Genomic DNA, 23,138 nt, shown 5'->3' on the forward strand with positions numbered 1-23,138 from the left:
CTCCAGCTCTTAAACAGCCACATGCCCTTCTTGCTCTAGCTTCATTTGCTAATTAAAATTGGTTATCTTGGGTGAGTCACAGCAATGTATTAATGAACAAACAACTATACTTTTAGCTATGTTAGATTTTTTTGTATCTGAATTTGAATTTCTTCATTGTTTACAACTTTACATTTTCCTCAAGTTCCTTTTATTTTCCTATTTCCATATTTTATTCTGGACTTAATTTATCTGAATTTAATGAGTTCTTATATAACAGAGAAGAAGGAATATTTGTAAGTTTCACGTGTAAAAAACCTAGACATTTTGCTTTGTACTGAGTCTATGCGATTTGTTTACTTCGTGTTATTTTATTCCAGAAACGGCAACCAGAGTCAGAATCAGACATGCATTCATTTGAAAGCTGGTTTGGACAAATTATTTAACCTATCTGTACTTTATTCTATTCATCTATTAAACATTGTGCCCATCTATGAAACTCATACATTAAACATTACCCCATAATATCGTTTTAAGGATTAAATGAGATATTACTGGAGAAGTACACAGAGCTCCTGAAACAGTAAGCACACACTAATTTTTGTAAATGCTAACATTGATATTTTTACCAATAAATTATTCTGTATCAAACTGTGGTTTTTCACAAACTAGAATTTCACTACTCGCCACGTGCCCTTTAAGGCCGGAAGCTCCTAAAAAACTGAGCTTTGCATCAAATGCATATTCAATTTCTACACTCTCCATTGACTCGATCCTCCTTAATCTCAGCTGGAGTTAATGGAAGGCGGTATATGAAATCAGGCATGCCGTCTATGCTAGACTAGCTTTTCAAAATTTATATTTCCCAATTGAAAATAATTTGTTCTGTTCCCTCTTCAACTACCTGCTTCGAGACAAACATAAGTGAGAGACTGATGTTTGTTTAATGTCACACAGTGAAGACAAATTGCAAAGGCTGGAGGAAGGTTTGTTCCAAGCAATATCAAATGGCTGTAAACATGTGCCTTAGGTAGACACAACATAAATGAATATTCAAAATCACTTAGGTTTATTGAAATCAAACTGAGGAAGAGATTAACAACTTTTTTTTTAAGTAGGCCATTTGTGTCAGTCAGTGTAGAATTATTCTTTTCATTATGTCAAAGACAAGCGTTTACGTGTTATCAAAGCATATGTGTTCAATACAAAATTAATCGTGAATAGAAAGGTAGCAAAGGAGCAGATGAAACACAAAGCAGAGCAGTTACGAGGCCCACCAGGCCCCCACATTCAGACACACGCACGTTTAGATTTTTAGATGGAGAGACAGCACCTGTTCCTAATGTCGACACAGAGATTGCGCATAAAGCTACCACGGACGCTTTTCAAACGACAAGGGCCTACCAGGATGTCAAACTCAAATTGTTTCCATCAGGAATCCTGGTTTCTCTTCAAAAAACACCTCATGCTGGGGTTTATTTTATTTTGATATCTTCCAAGTGATCTAAAATTATCTCATCAATATGATTTTTAAAACCGAATCAAACATTTACAATGACAATGAAAAACAAACTTACATTTAGCTCTTTGTTTAAAAAAATGTACACATATATGTGCATGTCCTCCACACCCCAGAACTATGCTAACTTCAAAGTAACATCTAAATCCATTTGATCTGGAGTGTTTCCATTTAACCAATCAACTGAATAATCCAGATAAGAGAGTCTTCGTTTCCACATAGGCACTCATTATTTTGTGTTCCATAGTTTTGTTCAAAATAACACGAGGGAGTGGATTGTAACTCACAAAATGTAGAACACTACTAAAAGGTGGCCAGGCATGGTGACTCACACCTGTAATTCCAGCATTTTGGGAGGCCAATCACTTGAGGTCAGGAGTTCAAGACCAGCCTGACCAACATGGCGAAACCCAGTCTCTACAAAAGTGCAAAAATTAGGCAGGTATGATGGTGGGTGCCTGTAATTCCAGCTACTCAGGAGGCTGAGGCAAGAGAATCGCTTGAACCGAGGAGGCAGAGGTTGCAGTGAACTAAGACCGTGTAATTGCACTCCAGCATGGCTGACAGAGCAAGGCGCCATCTCAAAAAATTAAAATAAATAAATTAACAAAAGGCACCAACACATGATTTGCATCCAGACTGTGATTCACTTCCCACCTTCATGGAAAAGGAGCTTATCTTGTTGGGACAAAGGTAGGAAGGTGTGAACAGCAGTGGTGAACCAGTAAGCCTCAGTTAGACTTAGAAGGACTGTCCTTTCTTCTCTCTTTGAGGTGCTATCTGTTCTGATGTTTCTTGAAATAAGTTTGCGTTCTGGTTGACCATGAATAAGAATCTAATAATTATTAAACAATTACCAATGAAGCTCTTAACATGTTCTACAGCAATCGCTTGCTCTCCTCATTTATCCCATAGAAGCGTTCCTATGAGACAAGATAAGAAAAATGTACACAGCAATACCAGCAGTATACGTTGCAGCAGTGATACTGTTTTGGGGGTGCTTACTGAGTTATTTGTGCACACATATACTCATTTCCTCTTCCTGATAACCAGCAAAGGCTGTATCTTAACAATCGTTCTTACTCTACAAATAATGAGATTGAGGAACTCCGGAGAAAAGAGATGATGGTGGTGTGGGGAGGAGTAGAGGGAAGGAAATCCCAAGACTACTGCTATATGGCAGGCCTGAGAGAACCCAGTGCTGACTGAAGCAGAAGGATCAATGAGCCCTGAAGGGAAAGAGGGAGAGAGGACGGAAAGAAGAAGGGAAGGAGGGAGGAGAGAAGGAAGAAAGGGAGGGAGGAAGGAAGGAGGGCAGGAAGGAAGGAGGCAAGGAAGGAAGGAAGGAAGGAAGGAGGGAAGGAAGGAAGGAGAAGGGAAAGGAGGGGAAGGAAGGAGAAGGGAAATGGGAAGGGAAGGGAAGGGAAGGGAAGGGAAAGGGAAAGAGGGAGGGAGGAAGGAAGGGAAGAAGAAAGAACAGAGGGAGGGAGGGAGGAAAGAAGAAGGGATGGAGGGAGGAAAGGAGGGAGGGAGGAGAGAAGGAAGGAAGGGAGGAAGGAAGGAGAAAGGAAGGGAGGGAGAAAGAAAGGAGGGAAGGAAGGAAGGAGAAGGGAAAGGAGGGGAAGTGGAAGGAGAAGGAAAATGGGAAGTGAAGGGAAAAGGAACATAGTGAGGGAGGGAGAAAGTGAGTAAAGAAGGGAGGTGAGAAAGACAGAGAGGAAGGAAGAGAGAAAATGAAGGAGAAAATGAAAAAAAAAGAGAAAGAAAGGGTGACAAAAAGAGTGGGAAGGAAGGAATGAGGACCTGAGATAAGTATTAATTCAACAAAACCAAAAAATTATGCAAAAGATAATATCATAGTTCACTAAGTAATTCAGCAGTAATATATAGTCAAAGTACATTAATATTGAATATTAATATAACCAACATTTTATATTATTCTCTTGGAAGTATAAAGAAAGTGATTTATAACAGGGCTCAAATTTTCTAGAGTAGGAAATAAAGTCTAAAAGCCAAAAAGCAGAACACAGTAGTTTATGCGTGCTATTTAGAAATATGAAAGTAAATAACAGAAAAAAGCAGCCTAAGGATTCAAACATGGTTGCCTCTCAGGAGTGGAAATTGGAGGTCATGCGCTGAGGACTGCTATTCTTTTATCACAAGCCTTGAGAATTATGTAACTCTCTAAATGGCATATAAAATTAATATTAAATGTAAAAAGATAAATAACAATTAGAGTCCAATCACAACTTTTTTTTTTTTTTTGAGATGGAGTCTCACTCTGTTGCCCAGGCTGGAGTGTGCAATGGTGTGATCTCGGCTCACCGCAACCTCTGTCTCCGGGGTTCAAGTGATTCCACTACCTCAGCCATCTGAGTAGCTGGAACTACAGGCGTGCACCACCATGGCCAGCTAATTTTTGTATTTTTAGTAGAGACAGGGTTTCACCAAGTTGGCCAGACTGATCTTGAACTCTTGACTTCATGCTCCACCCCCCCCTCAGCCTCCCAAAGTGCTGGGATTGCAGGCATGAGCCACCGTATGTGGCCCACAGCTTATTTCTTATTTGTTTTTCTTTTGCCCAGGTCTGCCAGTTAGAAACTATATCTAACTTATTTATGTTTGCTGTCCAAATAAGCTACATGTTAAGTAAAACAAAACATCGTAAAAGCAAAACGCACAATGCTTTAAGAGCACAGATCCAGGCCACCGAACCCAGACAGGAGGCTGAGCAAAAATCTGACATGTTGCAGGCCCCACAAGTCATTTTTGAATCTCTAAAAATGAAGTCACCTAACATTGTTTCTGTCCCATAGGAGAGTTTAATACATTTTATTTCTTCTCTTTCTTTCCTTCTTCAAACCTAACGATTGTGTGAGCCAACACTAACATATTGCAAAAGCTTAAAAACTCCTTAGTGACACAGGAACGCAACGACTGAGTAAATCATATTTAAAAACAAACAAAGTGGACACATCTAGGCAGTACTTTGTCTCGACGACACTTCAGTGGTTAAAAGAGGCAGATATCCTAGTCAGAACAAAGCAAGTTTAAGGACGCCCACAGCAATGAAGCTGGAAAAAGCAGTGAGGAGCTGGAAGATAAATGAAGTCGTGCTCGGAATTTCTTATTTCGCCTCAGAAAAAATATATTGATCTTTTTGACCGTTTGGAAACTAAGCATGAAGGGGCAGTGTGGTCTTAATGGAAATCCTTTAGAGACAGTAGATGAATCAATACGGAGCAAGGTCCAGAAGGGCCAGGGGATCTAAACAGAGAGATGGTGCTGGACGAACAGGGTGGACAAGAGACACCATGTGCCAAAAGCACAGTGCACAGCTCCTCCGGAGAGGAGTCCATGTGGGAGGTAACAGACTATGAGGCGTGATGGACCTTGGGATGGCTGCTGCTCGCTGTGGCCAGAGCAGCCTGACACCAGGGTGTGTCTTGTGCCCTGAGAAATGACTGATGCATGCATTTTACAGAGATTATATCACCCGACGAAGCTTGAAAATGGGTTCTTAGAGAGTGAAGGACATTTTGGATTTTGCTATAGTTTCTGACTCTCTAGGTGGCCACTTTCCATAAAAAGATACGCAGTATCCAAAGTGTGTATATATATGTATATATATATATGTTTATATATATATGTATATATATATGTTTATATATATATGTATATATATATGTATATATATATATGTTTATATATATATGTATATATATGTTTATATATATGTATATATATATATGTATATATATATATGTTTATATATATATGTTTATATATGGTATTAAAATGTCGTGAGGTGAAAAGATGTTTTAGAGAAGAGAGTCTAAAAGGCTCCTTAGTGGGGCAATAATAAGAAATCCCATTGAGAAACACTAGACTGAAGAAACATGTAAGAGGGAAAATTATGGTTGAAGAACTGTGGACTGTAAATTGATAAAAATTGAGAATAATCTCTCAGTTCTAGGAGCATGAGAGCATTTTGTGACTGAAAACCATGTTAAAAATTGATAGCAGACATCTCAATACAATACCCAAAAATGCTTCTTAAAATGATAGAAAAGAAAGCATACTAGATATCTTTAAATCGATACTGCTCTGGTATCTAGAGCATAGAGTTGTTGTAAGAAATTCTTTATTCACTGAATTCCTGGTCACCAAGCCCAGACATTCTGCTGTCTTTCAGAGATCAATAACTAAAGCTCAGGACAAGCCTAAATTCTACTTCACCACAAACTTCCACGTGGTCCTAGTAAAATCACCTCGTACATTTTTTAAATACCTGCTTCAAAGTCACACCTGTATAAGCATAATTTTCTGATTCTGTTCGGAGCCCGAAGGTTTTCACATAGACACGTGAGATGGGAAAAATCCAAGCAAACTGAGATCCCATCCCTGTCAAAATAGTTCATAAACTTGCATGTGTAGCAAGGATTAGGCGTCCCAGATTCCAAAGAAAAATGGCTCCAGTGAGCGTCTTCTGCACAACCAACTTCAAAACAAAACTTACACTCTTAGGGATAATGATCTTCTCACCATTGTGACCACATCAGCGTCCTGCAAACCAGATTATGTATTGCATCATAATATGTTTAAAGCTACTTCTCAACAGCAATAAAAATTAGCTGGTCTTATGTCCCAGTGAGCCTCAAGCAGCCTCAAGCCCACTGGGACTTAAGAAGAGGGCAGGACCCTGTCCTCTTTCCTCATCGCTCTATTTCCAGTGCAACATCCTAGGCTTGGCAGCTGCTCAATAAATATCTGATGAATGAAAACATAAACAAATAAAAGAGTACAGTATCTTCAAGCATGTTTAGCATTATTTGAAGACTTAGACTTTCATGTGAAAAATCTGACAGAGTATAATATTTAGTTATTTAAAAATGCTTCATAATAACTGAAAATCTAGAAATCATATTCCAGAAACCAGCCAAGTAATGTAAAAAGTGAAGTGTCTGTGGCACATCAAGAACATTCTGGAGGCCAGGCATGGTGGCTCATGCCTTTAATCCTTGCACTTTGGGAGGCTGCAGCGGGAGGATCGCTTGAGTCTGGGAGTTCAAGATCAGCCTGGGTAACATGGTAAGACCCCTCTCTGAAAAAATAAAACTAGCCAGCCACGGTGGAGTGCACCTGTAGTCCCAACAGCTTCAGAGACTGAGGCGGGAAGATTGCTTAAGTCTGAGAGGTCAGGCTGCAGTGACCCATGATTGTGCCACTTTATTCCAGCCTGGGCAACACATTGAGCTCTCATCTATTAAAGAAATAATTTTTTAAAAAAACATCCTGGGCCAACAAAGTGTTGATTGCTGTATTAGCCCGTTCTCATTCCACTGTAAGGACATATCCAAGACGGGGTAATCTATAAAGGAAAGAGATTTAGCTGACTCACAGTTAAGAAGGGCTGAGGAGGCCTCAGGAAACTTACAATTATGGCAGAAGGGACTGCAAACATGTCCTTCTTCACATGGCAGCAGCAAGGAGACGTGCACAGTGAAGTGGGGGAAAAGCCCCTTATAAAACCATCAGATCTCGTGAGAACTCACTATCACGAGAACAGCACGGAGGTAACCACCCCCATGATTCAATTACCTCCCACGAGGTCCCTCCCACCACACATGGAGATTATGGGAACTACAGTTCCAGATGAGATTTGAGTGAAGACACAGCCACACCATATCAATTGCCTATCACACTTCACATAGTGGTACCTTGTAGGTACTCAAGTGTAGATTTACATAGGTATGCCTCAGATTTTCAAATTCAGAAAAGCCCTTCTCCATCTTCCTCTTCCATTTTATGGCCTAAGAGATATCTTTTTTCTTTGTCAATGCATATGCTCATAATTAAGTCAATGAGCATTTACATTAATTTTTTTTATTATAAACTAACAAGTTGGTTCTCTCTTATATACTTCTAATAGAAAAATAACATTAATGGAAAGAAAGCGGGCATATTTATGGAAATCGGATTGAACGTGCTAATTTATTTCATTATTCTTCAGGTGTATCATGCTATAATTTATCGTGAATGACAGTATTCATGGTGATTTCAATATAGATGTTCAAAAGAAAAAGCTCTGGGGAAAAACAATATAGGGGTGGGTCTGGCAGTTTCCCTTTCTGCAATAAGAAAAATGAAAGTGAGGTTGAGTATTCATTCATTCAGCTAGCATGTATTAAGAGCCCATCCTCCTGGGCCAGACAGTGTTCTAGAAACTGGAAATTTAGCTATCTCTCTATATATTTTTATAGTCATTGGTCTCATAGAACTCATATTGTCGTGGGTGTTAACCGACAGTAAGTGAAGAAATAAATATATATTTTGTCAGGCAGTGACAGATGCTATGAAGAAAAGGACAGCAGATTCAGGAGATGGTGGATGACGAAGGTGATGCATGCCACTTAGAGGAGGTGACCACAAAATGCAGCCTGATCTGAGCATTTGAGGACAGTTCTCACAGAACTGAAGAAGCAAACTATACAGACTTCCCAAAAAAGATCATTTCAAACAGATCTAATAGTAAGTGTCGAGGCTCTGAGGCAGAATGTTCTTGGTATAGACAACAACAATAAAAAAACAAATAGCAGGGAGTTTCAATTGTAATGTTCATTTTGCTTGAATCTTCTTCTCCATCTATTTAAACCTTATTGGTCCTTTAAAGTAGCTCTCAAGTGAAGTCCCTTAAAGGAAGAAATACCTGGTATATCTCCAAAAAGATTTGGCTTCTGTACCCTCTGATTCCCAAGAACAACTTGGCTCAGACAACTCTATTTTACAAGTTAACATATTTGTAGATTACAAACACACATCTAGGTTCAAGACTTCGCTACAAAAATTGTCTTAGCCCTTCCTGAACCTAGCTGCCTTATAATGATCTTGGCCAAGCTGTTTTGGAAGTCAGTAACAGCATCTGTAATTAAGAGAGACTTTGCAGAAACCTAAAGAGTCAGCGGGCATTACTTCTTTAGTTTAGTCTGCTTTGGACTCGGAACAACATACAATATAGCACCCTGACCCCGAGTCTTCCAAAAGACATACACTGGGTTATTTCTTTGCTGGAAAGAGGATGGGTGGGCTGCTCAGTAGTGGGGTCTGGGCCCGCTTTCGGTTCGGTAATGGCAATGTTAATGGTAATATTAATCTTGTTCTATGCATGTTACTTGCTGGATTTTACTTTGGTTCATACTTCATTTTCTTAGGACTATTATAGATGATGGTGGATCAAAGGAAGGAGTCAGGCTTAGAGTTTCAAATTTCTTTGTTTCTTCTGTCATCACTGGAAAATAAAACATCTGTTTCTTGCGTATTTAAAAAAAAATGACATACTTCCTGGAGCCGTCAGGGCATTCATCTATATCTCATTTTGAAAAGTCTACGTTAACTTTTTCACATAAATAGAACACTAGTCAAAATACACCAGGAGTCTCTGTTAATTTAAAAAAAATACATGTGACTTTCAAAAAAACTTCATCTTGCCCTCTAAAGAGAGCAGGTAGCCAAATGACATGGAGTAAAAGAATGGTCATATTTAAAACATACCATCCATGACACATAACAGCAACTCCTAACTCTCACTCATGTGAAACTAATAACGTTTTTTTTTCACATTGAGTGGCGCATTTCGAACCTTTCAAAACTTGACCCACTCACTGGACACATAAATGCCGATGTCTGCCATCTAGTGGCAAAAATCAGCATTGGCAGTCTAATTTTTCTAAAAGAACAGTCAAAATTTTTTTTTTTTTAAAGAAAAATTTAATCTATAAGAGGTGGGGGGAAAGTAAAACCTAGAGAAGGTCGGGAGTCTTGGCCAAACTACCCTACTACACCCATCTTGTCTAATCTTGACACCGAGTAGAAGCAGGCTTGTTTAGAAATTCCCTTACAAGTCCTAGTCCTGTTCCCGTGGCTTTTCACAAAGACATAAATTCCATGAAGGCACCATCTTGTCCTGCTTATTTATCTCTTTATCCCTAGCACTTAGAACCCTGCCTGACACAATTCAGGAACTTAAAAAATGTAACTGGCAAGTGAATTACCAGTAGGAAGGCTGGAAACAGAGAGAGAATGTGGGTCACCTGGCTCCAGGGTGTTTGCTACCACAGGAATTTCTACACTTCTGATGGACACAGTGATTATTAATTTTGCTTTCTTAACAGAATATACCACTTTACATTAAATTTGTGTAAAAGTATTAGTTGTATATGATTTTTGAAATTTACTCATTTATAGAAGACCTTTATAAAATGTCCCCTAATAGGGCCAGGCACAGTGGCTCACACCTGTAATCCCAGTACTTTTGGAGGCCGAGGCAGGCAGATCACAAGGTCAGGAGTTTGAGACCAGCCTGGCCAACATGGTGAAACCCCTTCTATACTAAAAATACAAAAATTAGCTGAGCATGGTGGCACGTACCTGTAATCCCAGCTACTTGGGAGGCTGAGGCAGGAGAATTGCTTGAACTGGGACCTGGGAGGTGGAGGTTGCAGAGAGCCAAGATCCTGCCACTGCACTCCAGGCTGGGATACAGAGTAAGACTCTGTCTCAAAAAAAATAAAAAAAAAAAAGTCCCCTAATGAATGGGCAAAACCAATGATGTCTATTTTTTTTAGACTGATCATGATAATCAAACTGTTTTGCACATAGGCAGCAGTTCTAGACTATGCTGTCTTTGCTTTTTTGGCATCCTGATGTTGGTATCAATGACATACGTGATGTACAGGCTCAGACGTGTAGCCCCTAATTATAGCATTATACCCATGCACAAATATGATCTGTTTATGATAGTCAGCTCCTGGATAGAACTCAAGAAACAAACAGAAAAATGTTAAGAACTGCGTATATTTGAGATAACACTTTCTGTTTTTATAGTACCCTGTGAACGTCGTTAACCATATTTTTCCCAAATAGATATAGATACAGATACAGATACAGATACAGCACGGTACATTTAATGCATTCATCTGAATTTGCCAGCTGAGATCTGAGTTCTTGCTCTATTGTGTTTAAAGTCCAGTGGGAAAGAGCACTCCACCCTTTGCAAAGCCTGAGAAACATCTCAAGTTGAGTATGCTCCATCTTACCAGAGAGAATGACCTAAGAGAATGTACCCCTTGCCATTCCATGCTATTAATCTGACTTGGAAAAAAAAAATAAATCTGTCTTTCTTTCTCTCTCTCTCTCTCCTTCTGAAACAGTGGATGTTAAAATTTAGCAAGCAGAAGTATCATCTGAAGTAGAGTATTTAGAATGCAGATTGACAGATCCTGTCCCCATTCTTATTCAGCTGGTCTGGTTTCAATCTCCCGGATTGCATCTTTAGCAGACATCCCATACGATTACCATATAGACAATCTTGGGCCACACAGGATCATCCACTCCCCAAATCCCTGTGATTGAAAGCTTTCCAGTGGTTACAAAAACCTTTAAGACAGCTTGGTAGTTGTGGCATCTAATGATGGACTAATAGTGACTATTTAAAACATACTGGCCATTAGAAATGAGCTGGTGAAAGGAACCATAATTTGTAGGATGTCCGAAAGACTATACCTCTCAAAATGTGAGGGTCACCAGTGTAACCATTGTATCTACAAAAACAAGGCTCCAGGCAAGTGAAGTTCCGAATCTAAATCGGAGAAATCCTGCTATGCTCTGTGTATCACTCATCAGGAACTGCTTATTGTTTACGAACAGATAAGCTATTTTGTTATTATCAAGATACATTGAAAACTGCTAAACCTCATGTTTCTTTTTCTCCCCCAAAGGGAACAGTAACAAGAAACTCGCTCAACAACAAATACTTAATGGAAGTCTATTATGTGCCAAGCAGGCCCTTGGGATAGATCAGTGAATAAAACATAAAAATCTCTGTCTGCACAGAGACCTTAAGCATCACTCAGTTTAGTGAGCTTCTCCAACATGTAACGTCTACAAGGTGTGTGGAGAAAAAGAGTTATTTACATAATTTATTCAAATGCAGATAAGTATGGTCAATGTTTTAATAGATGTGAGAATGACATACTAAAGGAGCATGGGGATTGAAAAGATGTACAGTCAGCCCTCTGTATGTGTGGGTTCCACATCCGTAAATTTAACTAACCTCGCACCAAAAATATTCCCGTAAAAAAATCCACAAAGTTCCAAATAGCAGAACTTGAATTTGCCTTGCGCCTGGTAGTATGTTGAATCCACTCAAACGAAGTGATGTGAGGCAATGCATTAGGCACTATAAGTAATCTGGAGATGACTTAAAGCACATGGGAGGATGTGCACAGGTTATATGTAAATACTACGCTGTTTTATATAAGGGACTTGAGCATCCTGTGATTCTGGCATCCGCTAGAGGTCCTGGAACAAATACCCGCTGGATACTGAGGGATGACTGTATTTTCCTGAGAGAATGCAGGCCTCCTAATATGTTTAGGACAGCTACAGCCAAGCTAGGGAGAGTAAATTTCAGAAAGTCTGGTTTCCACAGAAACCTAAAGGCAGGACAATGGAGTCGCATCCAAAGAACCCCAAGGAGGCTGGTGTGGCTACCGTGACATGACAGAGGTAGAAAGCAGACGGAATTGAAAGTTACGTAGAGATAAAATTGTAGGTCTCGTTACAGAACAGTAAAATCTAAAAGAAACTGAAAGCAGGGGAACAAATTCAAGGTTATAGGAGACTTGTCGGGGGAGATGACAGGAAAGGCCTGGATTGAGGAGGTGGCAGTGGGAATAGGGGGCAAGGAATTAACGTGACGCAGTTTAGGAAAATTCGACAGGACTTAGGAGCTGCATGCAGAGAGGGAAGGAATCTTTATAAACATTCAAAAGGATTCAAGTCTGAATCCTTTCTTCTCCTAGGAAGACTGTGATGCATTCAATGCGTATAAGAAAAATAGGAAGAATGGCATATTTTGGAGAAAAGTAATGGGTTCCAATCTCCACATCATACATTAGAGGTGCCTGATGGATATTCTTTGTAGAAATGTCTAACGGACGGCTAGAAATGGATATGTAGCCCTTGGGACGAGGTTTGACACTTGAGATCTGTTTCTACTAATACTTGATGCCAGAAATGCATTTGTAAATGCAGCTACAAATAGCGAAAGTGAAAAAAGAGGCCAGGTCATCTCCAGGCAGTGACTTAGCATGAGTCTACATAGAAACGTAGGTAGAGAGTCAAAAGATCCAGGCTTAGAATTTTGCAGCTCTGGGTGTGGCATTCAACCTTTTCAGATTCCAAGATCCTCAAACATAAAATAAGAGGCCCACATTAGATAATCTCAGAAACCCCTTTGAAGTCTGCAGCTGGTCATGTTACGAAGGGTCTATATTGCAGGTAAAGGAGGAAGGACGGACGAAAGTGACTGAAAAGCAGTGCTCAGAGGGTTAAGGGGAGCATGAGAAGTCGGCATCTTGGGTTGCAGAGAACGAAGGATGAATCGCAGTAGGGAAATGGATGAAAATGCGGTGGAGATACCAAGCTGGATGGTAACGGAGTGTGGAGTTTTAATGTTTCAATAAGCTTCTTAATGCCATAACTTCAGATAATCAGTTCCAAGGAGTGATAAGGGGACCCTATTTCATGGGACTGAAAAAGAAAAGGAAAAGGAAAAAAGAGTCAGAGAGAAGAACTTTGTGATCAGAAGACAAAACACAGAGTGATAACCTGAAAAGTTGCAAGGATAAGGACAAGTGTGCTTTAAGAAAAGTCAAGTCAAACGTGCCAAGTTAGAGGAAAGCAGAGAGAAGGCCAGAGAGTGCCGGTGTGGGAGGAAGATCTGAGCGTGCAGTAGACAAGTGTTATGGGGCACACATTTCTGTTTTTGATGAAGCTGGAGAGTGGCCACAGACTCTCACCTGGCACAGCCTTCAGACCCAGGTACCAGTTTCTTTATTCAGCCTGGTCCGATTCTGTACCTGACCCACATTAGTATTTCATCAGTAGTTTAACATGGGCTAGGCCTGTCTCTAAGACTATGGGAACATTTCAGTACCTCCCAGAATCAGCTTCCTGATATTCTCTTTAAGCCTAGACCTTTGGGTTCATTTTCGCCTGGTCTCTGCTTCTGAGGAGAAAGATATCCATGCATCCTATATGAAAGGCAACAGGGTACAGCCTGGATCCACTGAGCTTCTGTGACATTATTAGCTGTTTTAGCAGAGGAAAGTCCTCAGTATGTTTCAGTTTCCTTTTATGTATATATAAAAAAGATAATAACAATTTCTATTTAAAGAGAGTTGTTGACTGCGTGGTACTGGCATAAAAACAGACACACAGACCAATGGAACGGAATAAAGAGCCCAAAAATAAATCCTTGTATTTATGGTCAACTGATCCTCAACAAAGATGCCAAAAACACACAATGGAGAAAGGATACTCTTAACAAATGCAGTTGGGAGAACTGGATATCCACATGCAGAAGAATGAAATTGGATCTTATCTCACACCAAATACAAAAATCATATTAAATTGGATTGAAGTCTTAAATTTAAGACCCAAAACTCTGAAACCACCATAAGGAAACATTGGGAAAATGCTTAGGACATTGGTCTGGGCAAAGACTTTTTTGGTGAGATCTCAAAAGTACAGGCAGCAAAAGCAAAAATAGACAAATGGGATTACATCAAGCGAAAACATTTCTGCATTGTGAAGAAATGAATAAAAAGTGAAGAGATGACCTACAATACAGGAGAAAATTTTTGCAAACCATCCATTTGACAAGGATGTTAATAACCAGAACATTTAGGGAAGTCAAACAGCTCAATAGCAAAAAAGAAAATAATCTGAATAAAAAATGGGCAAGAGATATGAATAGACATTTCTCAAAATAAAACTTACAAATGGCAAACGGGTATATAAAAATAAAACTACCAGCTGGGTGCGGTGGCTCATGCCTGTAATCCCAGCACTTTGGGAAGCTGAGGCAGGTAGATCATCTGAGGTCAGGAGTTCAAGACCAAACCGTCCAACATGGTGAAACCCCATCTCTACTGAAAATACAAAAACTAGGTGGGTGTGGTGGCAGGCACCTGTAATCCCAGCTATTTGGGAGGCTGATGCAGGAGAATCGCTTGAAACTGGGAGGCGGAGTTTGCAGTGAACCGAGATCACGCCAGTGCACTCCAGCCTGGGCAACAGAGTGAGACACTGTCTCAAAATAAATTAAATTTAATTAAATTAAAAATAAATTAATAAATACATCTACCATAGGATCTGGGATCCAGCAATCCCACTACTGGGAATATATCTGAAGGAACTGAAATCAATGTCAAAGAGTCATTGGCCCTTCTGCGTTCAGTACAGCATTATTCATAATAGCCAAAATATGGAATCAAAGTGAGTGGCTATTAGCAAGAAGAATGGAGAAAGAAAATGTGATATACATGCACAATAGATAGCATTCACCCTTAAAAAAGAAGAAAATTCTCCATCTGCCGCAGAATGGTTGGACTTGGAGGACATTGTGTTAAGTGAACTAAGTCAGGCATGGCTTTCCGCAAATTCCGCATGTTCTCACTTACATGCAGAATCACAAAAAGTAGAACGTATAGATGAAGAGCAGAACGGGGTTTCCCAGGGGACAGGGAAGGGGTGATTGTTGGGAAGATGTTGGTCAAAGGTACAAAGTTTCAGTTGGGATGAATAAGTTTGAGAGATCTATTGCACAACACAACAAAAACTATGGTTAATGGTAATGAACACTTGATAACCGCTAAGAGAATACATCTTATAATGTTCTCACAGCAAAAAAATCGGAGGTGATGGATATATTAATTAGTCTGATGTAATCATTTCACAAAGTACCATGATTTCAAAGCATCACACTGTACACTATAAATATACACAATATTTAATTGTCAACTATGCATGAAAAAAGAAGGTTGTTGATTCAGTGAGATATTGTCTGAAAATCTGAAACCTTATAATTCATTACTTATTACAATGCATCATAATTATCAACAGTTATCATTATCATCACCATCATTACCTGTTCTTTCTTCAGGATATCTTGCATTGGCTAAAAGTGACTTTCTTTGCCCATGGTGGTTCCTGGGGTTTTCAGGCCTTCAAAGAGACCTTGGTTCCAAAATATTACTTTTTCTTTTTAAATCTGCTTTTAAAGTATTCATTTTCTTTCTTTTTATATATGGGTATTTTTTGTGGGTATAATTTTAGACTATATATTTCCAAATTATGTCTTGCTTGCTTTCCAAAGAGAATCTGAGACTGCTTATATTAAAACATTAGCATTAGGTTAAAAAAATACTAGAACAAAAGGGAAGTAGTATATAGAAAAACCAAGCAAAACTGGCCACTGTGATTGAATGTTAGTTTTAGGTCTGAGTTTCCCAGCAGCCAATGTAAAAAATGAAATAAAGAAAGTTTAATTATATTATCAGATAATTGCTCTTATTATTCTAAAGGAGGTTCAATTTTTACTGGTATTAAAGTCTACAAGAAACATATGATACCATACGTGAGACATATTAACTACAAAAATAAACAACATTTTCAGGGGTTTGATAGAAGATGCAGAAATATTCTTTATATTGGCCAGGAGTGATGGCTCACGCTTGTAATCCCAACACTCTTTGTGAGGCTGAGGCAGATGGATCACTTGAGTCAGCAGTTCGAGACAAGCCTGACCAAGATGGTGAAACCCCATTTCTACTAAAAATACAAAAATTACCCGGGTGCAGTGGCACACGCCTGTAATCCCAGCTACTTGGGAGGCTGAGGAAGGAGAATCATTTGAACCCAGGAGGCGGAGGTTGCAGTGACCAGAGATTGTGCCATTGCACTCCAGCCTGGGCAACAAGACTGAAACTCCATCTCCAAAAATAAATAAATAAATAAACAAACAAACAAACAAATAAATTACTCTTTATATAATTTCACTAACCCAGACTGCAAAAGTCTCATATTGATTCAAAGTTGTAGCCTTTTATTGCGTTACATTCCACTTTTAAGTTTCTTCTCCATAAATATAGTTTCCTTTGCTGACATCTCTAGGTCTCTCAAACATATGCCTGTCCTCCCCCTACCCAGGAAAATGACTTTCCCGAGTTCTACTATAGAACTATTTTTTAAATGACAAATATAGCATCAGTAGGAAACATACATCATTATGAAGACTTAGCTCTCCAAAATTCCAAAGGGAGTATTGATTTTTACTTCTAAAAGAATTTTCTTTTCAACGAATGCCTTATTTGTGTGCCCCCAATTACTGGCATTCTAAAACATAGCTTACATGACATTTTCCTTTTGTTTTTTCCCACAGCTTCTTTCTAAATTGTAGTTTTATTAAATATGTTAAAATTTTTGGTATATCTTTTACAACATTTTCTATATTTTTATTCCATATTTATATCCATTCATGAAACAAAAAGTAATATCTATATATATATGTATTAGATACATAGATAAATATGTACACATTCAGAATTTACAATGAGTCACCTATTCTTTATGGAGCTAAAGAATTTCAAAACTGACTGGATGTGGTGGCTCACGCCTGTAATCCCAGCACTTTGGGAGGCCCACGCGGTAGATCACAAGGTCAGGAGTTCAAAACCAGCCTGGCCTAAATGGTAAACTGTCCACTAAAAATAAAAAATTAAAAAATTAGCCGGACATGGTGGCAGGCACCTGTAATCCCAACTACTTGGGAGGCTGACGCAGGAGAATCGCTTAAACCTGGGAGATAGAGGTTGCAGTGAGCCGAGATTGCACCACTGTACTCCAGCCTGGGTGACAGAACCAGAATGAGACTCCATCTCAAAAAAAAAAAAAAAAAAAAGAATTTGAAAACTTGCATTTCAATATAAAAGTCAGCAATCTGAGCGTGCATGTCATCAAACATGGTAATTTTAATTTGGCATCAAAGATAAATGATTACTACCTCACCAGCGGTTCATCACTCAACATTAGCCTAAAGATCTAAGCAGAGCTTGGAACTTCCGGGGTAGTATTTTTGTTTTACTGTAACAAATCCAAAGTCTAGCACAATATGAGGAGCAGAGAGGGAAATCGCTGAATAAAGGCATACTTAAGTGATCAGAAATTCGAAGCAAACATATTTCTACATTGCTGGGCCATTTTAAGCAGATTGATTTGTATGCAGTTAAATCAGTCAATCTTTTGGAATAAGCTGCAGATTTGAAGAAGAGGGAGATAGATTTACATTCGAAGTCAAGTTGCAAAAGTCTATTATTATCCCAGTTTGGTATAGAGTGAATGTTAGAATGCGTGTTGAAAATATCAGAAACAACCCTGTCATGGCATTGGAATGTTAATGGTAGTTGTCTTTGGGGGCATTGGGTTATGATGGACTTTTACTTTTGATGTATATTTCCCTAATGTTTGAATTTTGTATCACATGTATTACTTTCACAAGGAGACAAATAGCAAAAACACTACGTTTCCTTTTCTTGAGACGGGATCTTGTTCTGTCGCCCAGGCTGGAGTGCAGTTGGCACCATCACAGATCACTGCAGCTTTGAACTTGGGGGCTCACGGGATCCTCCTTGCCTTGGCCTCCCAAGTAACTGAGACTACAGGGACGTGCACCCCAAACCCAGATCATTTTTAAGAACTTTTGTAGAGATGTGTTCTTGCTAAGTCACCCAGGTTGGTCTTGAACTCCTGGCCTCAAACAAGCCTTGCAAAATGAGCCACTGTGTCTATTTACGTATTTTATATGTGAATGTACATATTGAGTATTTATGAAGAAGACTCTGCACTAGATACTTGAAGGCAGTCCAAGACCGACAAAACATAGCATCTTTCAAGGAGAACACAATCTGATATTTGAAACAATTTATGTGCACACACACATAAAAACCAAGAGTGTTGTGGCGATTCCTCAAGGACCTAGAAATAGAAATTCCATTTGACCCAGCAATCCCATCACTGGGTATATATCCAAAGGACTATAAATCATTCTACTATAAGGACACATGCACACGAATGTTCACTGCAGCACTGTTTACAATAGCAAAGACCTGGAACCAACCCAAATGCCCATCAATGATAGACTGGGCTAGGAAAATGTGGCACATATACACCATGGAATTTATGCAGCAATCAAAAATGATGAGTTCGTGTCCTTTGTAGGGACACGGATGAACCTGAAGAACATCATTCTCAGCAAACTGACACAAGAACAGAAAATGAAATACCGAATGTTCTCACTCATAGGTGGGTGTTGAACAATGAGAACACATGGACACAGGGAGGGAAGCACTACACACTGGGGTCTGTTGGGGTGAGTAGGGGAGGGACAGCGGGGTTGGGGAGTTGAGGAGAGATAGCATGGGGAGAAATGCCAGATATAGGTGAAGGGGAGGAAGGCAGCAAATCACACTGCCATGTGTGTACCTATGCAACTATCTTGCATGTTCTTCACATGTACCCCAAAACCTAAAATGCAATTTAAAAAAAAACCAAGAGTGAATGCAATCAGTGATAAAAGTGAGATTCTGATAAAGTTACAGAAGATTAATTCATTTCAAGCTGTCCTTGACACATTGCTAAAATTTGGACCCCTGATGATGTGGCAGAAAGGGTATCCTAAGCAGCAAGAGAACGTGGCAGAGGATGAGGACACCTGAAGGTAAAGTGAAGAGTGACCTTGAGACTCAGGACTGATCGCAAAATGCGAACCCAAGCCATGAAACAGGGTGAAGCTAATGCGAGACGTTTAGTCTTCATTCAACAGAGAGCAGAAGGGGATGTCAAAGAAGGTATTTGAGGGTAGGAGAAAGATGATCACATTTGGTCTTGAATAAGAGTAATCTGTATAAAATGGACCCAAAGGCAAGAGTACGGCCAATGAGATCATCTGGGAAGCTCAGAGACTAAGAAAAGATACAAAGGTAAAACTTAAAACCTTTCTTCTCAGTGTGGTCCCAGCACAGATGACCAGTATCTGCATCACCTGAAGGCTGGTTAGAAATGCAGGTTCTCAGGTCCCACCTCAGACCTCTTGTATCAGCGTCTGCATTTTATCAAGATCCCTAAGAGATCTGAATTCACATGAACGTTGCAGAAATAATGAATTAAGATATTGACAGCAGGAGAGGAAGGTAGCCAAGAAGTTTGAACTCTTCCTTGGTTGAATCATTCGAATTTGGTACCTGGCTAAATGTGGGAGGTGAGGGAAGAGAATAAATCAAGATTACTTAATTTATTCATAATGTTTGAGCAGTAGGATGGTCATGCTATTCATAGAAATAGGAACCCCAAGAGGGGAACAGGATGAGGAAGGAGACGGAGGCTGTGCGAGCCAACAAGCACAGGGAAATGCTCCTTTCTGAAGCCAAGTCAGTCTTGGAGATGAGCAAGTGAGTGTGACCCACATGGAAAGGGTATTTGAAACTGTGGAAAGAGGCAGATGCGGAACGGGAGGCCGGGGAACAGTATGGGGGAAATAGCTGGAGAGTCCTACACTCAGCAGAAGATGGGGGTGGAGAACAGCAAGGAGAGAAGAGAGCCAGAGGAGAGAAGAGAGCTAGGGAGGTACAATGCTCTAAAAATTAAGGGAGTTTAAAGGTGTTGCTAAGAGATTAACCAGGGTAATGAGTTCGTGTCCTTTGCAGGGACATGGATGAATCTGGAAACCATCATTCTCAGCAAACTGACACAAGAACAGAAAACCAAACACCATATGTTCTCATTCATAGGTGGGTGTCGAACAATGAGAACACACAGACACAGGGAGGGGAACATCAGACACTGGGCTCTGTTGGGAGATTGGGGGCCTGAGGGAGGGACAGCAGGGGCTGGGGAGATTGAGGAGGGATAACATTGGGAGAAATACCTAATGTAGGTGACGGGAGGATGGAGGCAGCAAACTACCATGGCATGTTTATACCTATGTAACAGTCCTGCAAGATCTGCACATGAACCCCAGAACTTAAAGTATAATAATAAAAAGTAATAATAAATCCCTCACTTTTCTAGTTCCTTTCTTTTATTACCATTCGTTCTTCTCTGTACCTTTCCATGTAATGCACTATAATGAAATATATAGAAAAAAATAAAAGAGATTAACCAGGGTAGACAAGGAATCTGTTTTGTGACTAAGAGATTACAGGTGACTTTTGGAAAAGTCATTGCTATAAACCTCATGAATGTGGACGAGAGGAGTCAAAAGGTTTCAAGTCAGAGGGTAGTGAGATCAGGCAAGTGTGATCGCTGATCAGTAAGTGTAAATGAAAAGGTTAAAAAAGAACATGAAAATTTGAAGTGGCACATAGGACCAGGTTGAAATAACATTAAACTTTTCAACTTTAAAGATTTTCTTATGGAAGAAAGATCAGAAGTGTTCTCATCATAATTCTCAGAATTATTAAGAAGGCAAACAAGCACAAGGAGAATGAGATTTTTGGCTCATTATAAAGAGGATCTGTGTCTCACTGCTCTGTGAAAATGGAACTCACCCCTGGTGAGTGTTAATTTCTCAAACCATACAGACTGCACAGCGTAACATGAAGAGAGAGGTCCAAAGGCAAAAACTGTTCATCAGTGACATCTGCAGTGGTCTGAATGGTGGTCCCTCCAAAAGATGTGCCCACCTCCTAATCCCCAGGTTGTGTGATTACCTTATATGACAAAAGATGTGATGAAGTTAAGGCACTTGAAAGGAGGAGCTAATCCTGGATTTTCTGGGTGGGCCTTCACTGCAATCACATGTATACTTATAAAACAGGCATATACAGGAGGAGACATGAAGAAAGAAGTGGGGGAGCCAGCGTGACCACAGGAACAGAGATTGGAGTGGTGTCCTTACAAGTCAAGGAATGCAGATAGCCACGGGGTGCTGAAGGAAGAAAGGGGGGATTCTCTCCTAGGGTCTTTAGAGGGAGTGCAGTCTTGCCAACACATTGATTTCAGACTTTGGCTTCCAGAATTATGAGAGAATAAACTTCTGTTGTTTTAAGATCTGAGAAATTCATACATCTAACATCCCCTTCCAACCCAGATTTGTTTAGCTGCTCTCACATTGATCACATAGGGTCCTAAAAAGGAGAGCCCTTGACTTACTGTGTATCCAAAACAGAATGTCCATGGTACCTGACACATTAGATGATACTGACCTGAAAGATGGGATAACAGATATATACACAACTCCTGTATAAATGAACATAGGTCGATTGGAGAAAGAGATAGGTAATTGACAGGTAGATAGATGGAGTGACTGGGTGATTTACTCATTCTACTCAAACATGTATTTATTATATATTTACTTACATACTCTCATGAAGTTAACTTCTTTGGAGAGAATCAAAATAAATATTACCTGGGTTATCTATCCTTGAGGGTCAAACTTTATATTAAGAGGGTAAGTGCCACTAGTATTCGGAGTAGGGAGAAGTAACTTTGCAGTTGTTTGGACAGACTGATTTTCAGTTTCTGACATTCAAATGAATCAAAGAATTTAGAATAATTAATCACAGGGAAAACAGAATGATAGCTGCACTCAAGGAAAGCTGGAAGCGTTCAGCTGGTCCTTGCGTGATGGGAAGGATCTGGGGTGAGGAGATGAGAAAGGAGGACTCCGTAGAAAGAAATATCATGGCCATTCCAGATTCCCACTCTCTCCCCCTTCACACAACGAGAAAGCACAGGAAAAATGGTGGGAGGTCCATCATATCTATTTCAAGTATGAGAACTTCCTTTCAGTGTAAATGGTTTGAGAGACCTCCTACAATAGCAGTTGTGCTTTTACACTATTTTGCACTAAGAAAATTAAAAAATTACATAGAAGACTGTGTTCAACAACCTTTTGAAATGACTATGCATATATATTTAAATATAGTAGCATCAAAAATATTGTCAATTTGAAGCCAAAAACCCAATACTATTGAATATTTATATGGATTATATTTATTTATTTATAAGATATGGGGTCTTGCTATGTGGTCAAGGCTGGAGTACAGTGGCTATTCACAGGTATGATCATAGTACATTACAGCCTTGGACTCCTGGCCCTAAGCGGTCCTCCTGCCTCAGCCTCCTGAGTACCTGGGACTACAGGTACATGCCGCCATGCTCAGCCAACATTTATATGGATTCCTAGTCTATAAAATACCGCTGCATTAGGATTCAAGGGAAATGAGAGCTAGCTCGATGGAGCTTCAGATGCTTGTGGGCCAGAATTGGCTTATACGTATTAATAGCAGTAACCAGGTTTCTCTCCAGTTTGGATCCCATGGGCAATTCTAGTGGGAGAAAATGTATTCTGAAGTGACAAGTCTTAAAAAATGGAGACAAAGCTATTAGGAGCTCCCTTTTCCTACATCTTAGTGACAGGATATTTTTATATGTATCTATTTCTATGGCTATAGCTACCTGTGATAAATTCAAAGGCTTCAGCAGAAGAACACCAAAACACTTTGCAGCCATAAATGTAGGGAAGTACGCATCTGGTAGCTCCCCTCTCTGGGGACACTTTCCAAAACAGGCTGCAAGTATTTTACCTTGGTTTAAACTCACCTGAATTTTATCTGAACGGCCGTAGTTGGCAGATATTCTGCCTGAACCAGGATGTCTACATTAGCACCACTTCCTGTGCTAGAGGTGATAGAAGGTAGACTATTTCATGGCTCATCTGGCATGCCAAATTTCAAGG

At 39.7% G+C, this 23,138-nt stretch overlaps 1 protein-coding gene across 6 annotated transcripts in view; it reads right to left on the bottom strand.

The window, feature by feature from the left end:
- The window catches only part of CHRM3 (cholinergic receptor muscarinic 3), a 507,768-nt gene that overhangs the window by 479,522 nt on the left and 5,108 nt on the right, over positions 1-23,138 (bottom strand). The window lies entirely within an intron of this gene.

Source organism: Callithrix jacchus, chromosome 19 (genome assembly GCF_049354715.1).
Source record: "Callithrix jacchus isolate 240 chromosome 19, calJac240_pri, whole genome shotgun sequence".
Classification (NCBI taxonomy): Eukaryota; Metazoa; Chordata; class Mammalia; order Primates; family Cebidae; genus Callithrix; species Callithrix jacchus.